An 8,467-nucleotide genomic window follows, 5' to 3' on the forward strand; every position below is an offset into this window, starting at 1 on the left:
ATAACTTTTCATGCTAAATTGTTGTTATTCTTCCCTGATATGCGACTACGCTATTTATAACAAGAGTGATTACAAATTTTCCATTCAATAAGTTCACTATCTTTATTCCAAAAGATCATTTATTTATAATAATCAATCTTTTCTACATGCCAATCTGAACCTCTAACCAATTTCTTTGTACTGTAGAAGCTATCGATCATTATGTTATCAACAAGGATCAACTTTGACATAATATCATTGTAACATCGTTATATGTTTTGCCTTGATGTCCAATAGTCCTGCAATAGTTGATAGTTGAGAATGATCAGAAGGGATATCTTCTTATACTTCTCTTTCACTAGTCTTTAATATGTCATATAGTTTCTGGACTTCAGGTGTTGGTATCTCTGTGTTTATATTTGAATGATCAAGTGCATTCATCGCATTGTAAACCATTGATTACATTGCATTGTCATTAGATGATGATTCCTCTTGAGCAATAGGGATAGATGACGAAGTAATAGAAGGTCCAATTGAGTCATACAAATAAGGCTCTCTATGACAATACCAGTTGTAATAATTTGGATAAAATCATTTCTACCTAGATGTACTTTCACAATATTTTCATCTTGAAAAATTATATTTCTAAATTTGCAATGATTATATGGACAACGTAACTTGTCACCATCCATACAGTTTAGATGATGCTTAGCAAAGTTCACAAACTCTCAACTTCATCAAAATATTCATCAGTGATATATCCATTTTGTAACCTATTATACATTCAAGCTTTATTCATATAAATTGTTGCCCCCAGGGTGTAACGCAAATGATGGGTGCATGACATCTCTGGTGTAATAGTAAGGGTCGATTCTCAAGAATTGATAACCTGGGGTTTACCCCATCATACGCCTAGTGTCTGTGTATTTACATTTACCTCTCTCCATATCCGTGGGCCCGACACTAAGAGGCTTTTAAGGTAACGGATTTACCTTTTTTTTATTATTCATATAAATTGTAACCTAATGAGGAATAAATTTATAATATTATTAAACGTTTAAAACTAAACATGCATATAGTTTAAACTTAATCTTAATTAAATAATTAAAACATAATACTATTAATAGCACTTAAACTTAAACTAAACATTAAATTTGAACCTCAAAAGAAGTAGTGACACTGAAAGCGAATATAACAGGTGGGATGGAGAAAAGTGTGAGATCTCAGAAAAATTTAAATAATAGGGTTATTTGAGAAATAGCCTTACAAAATTTTTTCGGAATTTTAGAAATTTTCTGGGAATTTTTCGGAACTCGTATGACGGGTTTTGAGGGGATCAATTAACGGGTACGGATAAAGCCTGTTTGGGATACCCGTTTAGGTGAGGAAAAGATTTAATTATAAATTCCTTTATTTCTTTTCTTTCCCCCAAATCGCCGATCCACCCGACCCTCACGATCCCGATCTCTTCTTCCCCGATCTCCCCTTCTTCCTTCTCTGTTCTCTCTCTCTCGGACGAGCGACGGTGACGGGAGCAAGGCTCCAGCTCCGGTGATCTTCCTTTACCAGCGCCGGCGGCCGTTGAGCACAGATCCAGGCGGCGCTGTTCCTCTCCGGATCGCAGGCATGGCGTCGCATCTTCTCTAGCCGACCTTGCTTCCCCGATCCGACGCTACTGGATCGATCCAGATCCGCCCGATCGTCAGCATGGAAGGAACATTAGGGTCTTGAGGGTAAGCGACCGATCTTTCCTCTTTTCCATTGCTCGGATTTGTGCCCTAGCTTTGAGTTCTTCCTCGATTCTGCTCTCTTACTCTAATGGTCAGGGATCCTATATCAGATCTTGGATCCAATCTTCGTTCTTGTTAATTTGGGGACAGAAGAATTCCTGGTACGTTGCTTCACGGATCAGATGGGGCGACGTTTTCTGGAGACGATCGATTGAGGTAAGCTTAGGTCTTCTTCTCTGCTACCGATACTCTATCCTTGATCCTCATCTTCTCGTGATTGATTTAGGTTTCGGTTGATGATGATGGGATCAATTGAGTTGTTGGGCAGAGGATTGAAGGGTTGATTGATGTCTTGGATTGCTTGATTTGAGATCAGTGATCTGCTTGTTGATCTCTTCTCTTGATCCGATCAGTGAGGTGAGTTCTGTTGCTGTGAGGCTGGGATTGTGATCTTTGAGGTGTATCCAGCAGCTTTCCCTAACCGGCAGCAACCCCTTTGGTTGTGATCTATTGGTGATCACCTTGGATTCGAGGTAAGGAATAGGATAATTGATCTTGTTGTAGATCATGTATTGAAATTGGATATTAGTTGATGATCTTGTTCTAGATGAATTTGATTCATGTATTGGATTAGAAATGCATTGGATTAATCCATGATTAGTTAATACATGTGTGTAGATTTAATTGTGTAGAAGAAATCTAATGAAATGGTTAGGGTTAGGGTAATTAACCCTAATCAACCGTTGGATTTCTAATCTAATTGGTGATTAGGGATTAGGTAACTAACCCTAATCGACCATTATATTTAAATTGGTAAGTTGAGATTGTGGATTAGGGTTTTACCCTAATTTAGTGTTAGAGATTTTATTTAGCTATTCATGTGGATTTAGCTGAATAAAATATATATGTTGTTTGATGCAGGAGTCTGATTTGAGACAGGCGTCTCGACGTTGACTTCGGATTTGGATTGTACCTTCTATTTCAAGCGGGTACCCTTTGACTTATCTTTTAATAGTGTCTTATGATATGTGCAGTTTATATATACTTACTAGTATTGGTAGTTAGTATTTCCTGGATTTAGTTTAGTTGATACCTGCTACATGCTTCTACTGTTATTTGCTATACATTAGGCTGGTATACCTTTACTTCTTATCATGTGTATATATGTTCGTGGGTATGGACATCTATAGTGCTCTACTCTACTGGATTAGTTGCTTTACATGTGTGATACATGCTCTTGGATTCATGATACTTACATCATTGTTGTATGTGATGTCTTTGGATTTATGCTGTTTATTATCCTTGTTATATATGTGTTTATCTGTTTGGCATCTACACATATGGAGGAGGATATGTTCAGGTATGACATACTGTAGCCGCATGCACCATATCGCATGATTGCATGCTGGGCGATTGACGACTCCATTATTGTTGAGCTCGTCGGCCGGCTACATTGACCTGCACACCACGTGACCATTGCATGGGTAGTGGCACAGCACACAGGGTGTGTAGGTTGCTCGGTGGTGCTCCGCTGGAGGCTCCACTCATGGGTAGTGTGATAGGCAGCGTGGTAGCACACCGGGGTCCCTCCCCGTCATTGTGTACCGGGAGATGAGAGCATGGCGCTCCCTCCTATAGTGAGGTTGGAGGATAGGTGTACTCTGGTGCATCCCGTCCACTCGGTCACTCTTCAGGGGTAGTGACGGCAGAGTGCACGGTGTCACAGCCCTACCCACGCGGTCTCACCATTGTGTGTGAGATTCTGACTGGCGTCAAGGGTGACCATGTCATTTGCATCATATGCACAGATTGCATTAATTATGATTGATGCATTTTGGTGATTGCATATGATTGACATGCATACAGGTTATATGCTTTTGCTCTGACTATCTTTATCTGTGTATGTTTACAGTCAGTTGCACAAGCCTCGCAGGTGAGTACAGTTTATTTCAGTTATGCATTTTCTTATTATTCTTGCTATAGACTGTACCTTATGCCTATTGTTGGTTACTACAGTTTATTTCAGCTATGCATATCTGTTATTCTGTTAGGAGACTATACCGTAGGTTGTATGGTTAGAGAACTGTACTCTTGATTCCATGGTTTAGGAGACTGTACCTTAGGCTATTATTGGTGGATATATATTGTTGTACATGTCTATTGGTTTACCTGCTGAGTTCTTTGAACTCACCCCGTTGTTACTATTTTTCAGGTTGAGGCCGTCAGGAGAGATTCCAGTCGCTAGGCCCTTTGTCGCGAAGATTTCTAGATATCATTTTCTGTATTCGCTTTTATTCGTATACTTGTGATGTGGGTTTGTATTGTGGACTTTATATTGAACATTCGGGTTTGCTACTTTGTTTTCCGCTGCGAATATTTCATTACTTCGTGGATTTCATTTCTTCGTTGTAGTGGAGTAGGATGTGTACGTATATCTTCGTTGATTTCTATATCATCTTTTCGTTAAATATAACTGCGTGGATTGTTTACTATTTGTGTGTATTGTTCCGACCGAGTATGGCCGAGGTATAGATATATGTATACTGAGATTCATATTGTCCGCCGTACAGGGGAGATGCTGCCGAAATTTCTTCGGACAGGGACTACCTGGAGCATGACAATATTTTTGGTATCAGAGCATCGGATACTGGTTCTTACGAGTTTTGCGAGCTTATCCGGATATTTTCGGATTCGTACGGATTTCCGTCGATTTTCCCGTTTCAGAATTCCGAGGTATTTTGACGAGGTTCTTTTTGGGGCTAAGCAGCGGCAGGACATCTCCAGACGGTAAATAGGTAAATGAGGTAATTTTTCAGTTTTTATACCTGTAGTGATATCTGGGTATCATTTTTTTTACAGATATGATACATACACGTGTTCTAGCACTTAGACGTGGTGGCACACGTAAGATGCCGATAGATTTTTCTGAGACAGAGTCTTCAGAGAGGTCTGCTAGGGTTGAGCTTGTCCGTCAGGGGCAGACTCCTCAGGTCATTGTGGGTATGTCTGCTTATCAGACCCCAATAGTTCCGACTATAGAGGTACAGACCTCGACTGTACCCCTAGTGGTATCACCTTCAGTATACCCGACACCCCCTCTAGTCGTGCCTACTACTGCATACTTGAGGTACGAGATGAGGTAGAGATCTGGTGGGACACTCAGCGCTCAATTATCGGTGAGTAGCATATTACCTGGGCGAGATTTAGGGAGGCATTCGAGAGTCAGTATTTTCTCGGCGTATCAGATGACACGTCAGCAGGATTTTCTGAGTCTTCGGCAGAATAACCGCTCAGTGATGGAGTATAATGTCTAATTTAAATCGGTTGGCCAGATTCTATCCTGAGTTGGTGGCTGAGGACAGATCTCGTATGCTCTAGTTTGTCTAGGGACAAGACGGGCATCTTCAGGTGAAGATTGCCGGTCTTGGTGTAGTATCATACACAGAGGCACTGGATAGGGCTCTTATGATTGAGTCAGCTCATCAGAGAGTGAAAGTAGACAAGAAGAGGAAGCAGACTGATCGGACTTCCAGACAGACCCAGCAGCCACAGACTACTGGACAGCAGCAGAGCAGTCGCCCTCAGACAGGTCAGAGTACTTCTGGGTTATCTGGCCGACCCCAGAAGTCAGGACGATCTTCATCTGGACGTTCCCGGTCTTCTAAGCAGAACCGGAAACAGTCCGTCGGTGACCCTCACTGTATCCGATGCGGATCCCGAGATCACATCATCTTTGCATGTACTCTGGGACAGTCAGTTTGCTATTATTGTAAACTGTCTGGGCACTTGAGCTGAAACTGTCCACTGAAGGCTCAGCATGTAGCCTCCGGGGGTTCTCTTCCGAGAGGACAATTTGGTCAGTCCGGGACTCAGCGAGGTGGGCTGGAGCCCAATCTTCGCATCATTAGCAGAGGACAGCTCCCCCTGCAACAGCTGCATACGGCATGCGCGGGCAGGAGCATTCCAGTGTCTTTATGGAGAGCCCCACGGTATTCCGCCTTAGTGTCTCCAGGACTTTTCGTCAAGAAGAAGGATGATACTCTGAGGTTGTGCATCGATTATAGGCAGCTGAATGCAGTGACTATCAGAAATAAATACCCCTTGCCACGGATTGAGGATTTATTTGATCAGCTCAGAGATACATCAGTGTATTCTAAGCTTGATCTGCGGTCTGGATATCATCAGCTGAGAGTCAAAGATTCTGATATTCAGAAGACAGCTTTCGCACCAGCTACGGACATTATGAGTTTTTGGTAATGCCATTTGGGCTTACCAATGCTCCTGCAGTATCTATGGATCTGATGAACCGTATCTTTTTGGAGTATCTGGATCAGTTTGTGATTGTATTTATCGATGACATATTGATCTATTCGCGTTCCGAGGAGGAACATGCGCAGCACCTTCGCATAGTCCTGGAGACTCTTCGACGACATCATCTGTATGCGAAGTTCAGCAAATGTGCATTTTGGCTTTCCTCAGTTGGTTTTCTAGGACATGTGGTTTCTAGCCGAGGTATTTCCGTAGATCCTCAGAAGATCGAGGCTATCACCAGTTGGGAGCAGCCGAAGTCAGTCCAGGAGATCCGCAGTTTCTTGGGACTGGCTGGATATTACAGATGATTTGTTGAGGGTTTCTCCAGTATTGCTATGCTATTGACACGTCGGACTAGGAAAGGCGTGAAGTTCACGTGGTCAGAGGCTTGCGAGACCAGCTTCCAGGAACTGAAGCGGAGATTAGTATCAGCACCAGTCTTGGTTTTACCTTCTGGTGATGACGGATTCGTACTTTACACAGATGCATCTCTTCAGGGCTTGGGCGCTGTTTTGATGCAACACGGTAGGGTGGTCTCCTATGCTTCTCGTCAGTTGAAGGAGCATGAGAAAAACTACCCAGTACATGATTTAGAGCTAGCCGCTATTATCTTTGCTTTGAAGATTTGGCGACATCATCTTTATGGTATTACTTTTGAGATTCTTACTGATCATAAGAGTCTCAAATATATTTTTACACAGAAGGAACTCAATCTCCGACAGAGGAGATGGATGGAGTTCCTGAAGGACTATGATTGTACTATTAGCTACCATCCGGGTAAAGCTAATGTGGTTGCTGATGCCGGAAGTCCAGAGGACTTTAGCTTGTCACCGAGTTTTAGTCACGGACTTGATTGAGGATTCTCCGAGTTGGGCCTCGAGGAGGGACAGAGTAGGGTATTTTGTTACCATGGTTGCTCATCGTCGATCGGGATGAGGATTCGAGAGGCCCAGCATTAGCAGCCAGATAGCTTCCGGACAGCAGACCGAGTTTACACGAGATGACGAGGGTATTGTTTATTTTCGAGGCAGATTATGTGTTCCTCAGTCTCACCCGGTCATGGAGGAGTTACTTCAGGAGGCTCATCGTTCTAGATTTGCTATCCACCCAGGTGGGACCCGTATGTATCGTGATTTGAGGCGTTCCTATTGGTGGAACGGCATGAAGAAAGACATCGCGGAGTTTGTAGCTAGATGTCTTGTCTGTCAGCAGGTGAAGGCTGAGCATCAGAGACCTGCTGGTTTACTTCAGAGGATCCCTATTCCAGAGTGGAAGTGGGAGCATATTACTATGGATTTTGTGGTAGGATTGCCTAGGACTCGACGAGGTCATGATGCGATTTGGGTAATCGTTGACCGATTAACCAAATCCGCACACTTTTTAGCGATCAGGAAGACTGATTCTCTGGATCGATTAGCAGAGTTATACTGTCGTGAGATTATTAGATTACAGGGTGTTCCTTTGAGCATCATATCAGATAGAGACCCACGGTTCACGTCCCGATTCTAGCAGAGTCTGCAGCAGGCCCTGGGCACACAGCTTCGTTTCAGTACGGCATTCCATCCGCAGACAGATGGGCAATCAGAGCGGACTATTCAGACATTGGAGGACTTGCTGAGGTCTTGTGTCATGGACTTCGGAGGCAGTTGGGAGGACCACCTGCCATTAGTGGAGTTCGCCTACAACAACAGCTATCATTCGACTATCCAGATGGCACCGTTTGAGGCATTGTATGGTAGGCCTTGTCGGACACCCATCCTCTGGGAGGAGGTTGGGGAGGCCCAGCTGTTAGGACCTCAGAGAGCTCAGCAGGAGGCAGAGTTAGTTCATACTATCAGACGAACGATGTCAGAGGCTCAGGACCGTCAGAAGAGTTATGTTGATCAGAGACGAAGACCCCTGGAGTTCTCCATTGGTGATCATGTGTTTATGAGAGTTTCACCCACGAAAGGGGTGAAGCGATTTGGTCTTCCAGGTAAGCTAGCTCCCCGATATATTGGACCATTCCAGATCTTGGAGAGGATTGGAGCAGTAGCTTACCGTCTGGCGCTACCACCATCTCTAGCTGGCATTCACGATGTATTCCACATATCTATGCTGAGGAGATACATATCCGATCCGGCACATGTTCTGTCAGATATATCTGTTCCTATTCAGCCTGATGTTACTTACGAGGAGGTTCCGGTGCGGATTCTAGACCATAGAGAGCGTCAGCTGCGGAACAAGACTGTCCGACTGGTTAAAGTCGGATGGCAGCATCATTCTGACGAGGAGGCTACATGGGAGCTCGAGGATACGATCCGAGCTCGATACCCTCATCTTTTTACTTGAGGTATGTAGGTTAGAGTTCCTTTCAGCATTTATACTGTTGGGTTATATTCTAGTGTTTGCTGTTGGTATAGTGAAATTTGGGGACCAAATTTTTATTAGTAGGGGAGGATGTGAGA

At 43.5% G+C, this 8,467-nt stretch overlaps 1 long non-coding RNA gene across 2 annotated transcripts; it reads left to right on the forward strand.

Moving 5' to 3' along the window:
* The first annotated feature begins 1,426 nt into the window (after nt 1–1,426).
* On the forward strand, nt 1,427–4,093 carry LOC122011958. 2 transcript variants are annotated; one of them, XR_006120069.1, is made up of 5 exons: nt 1,427–1,712; nt 1,806–1,925; nt 1,996–2,242; nt 2,631–2,698; nt 3,922–4,093. It is a non-coding gene; the product is annotated as an uncharacterized LOC122011958 (long non-coding RNA). The 2 variants fall into 2 exon arrangements; XR_006120070.1 differs by having other exon boundaries at nt 1,820–1,925.
* Nucleotides 4,094–8,467: the final 4,374 nt, after the last annotated feature.

Source organism: Zingiber officinale, chromosome 8A (genome assembly GCF_018446385.1).
Source record: "Zingiber officinale cultivar Zhangliang chromosome 8A, Zo_v1.1, whole genome shotgun sequence".
NCBI classification, from domain to species: Eukaryota; Viridiplantae; Streptophyta; class Magnoliopsida; order Zingiberales; family Zingiberaceae; genus Zingiber; species Zingiber officinale.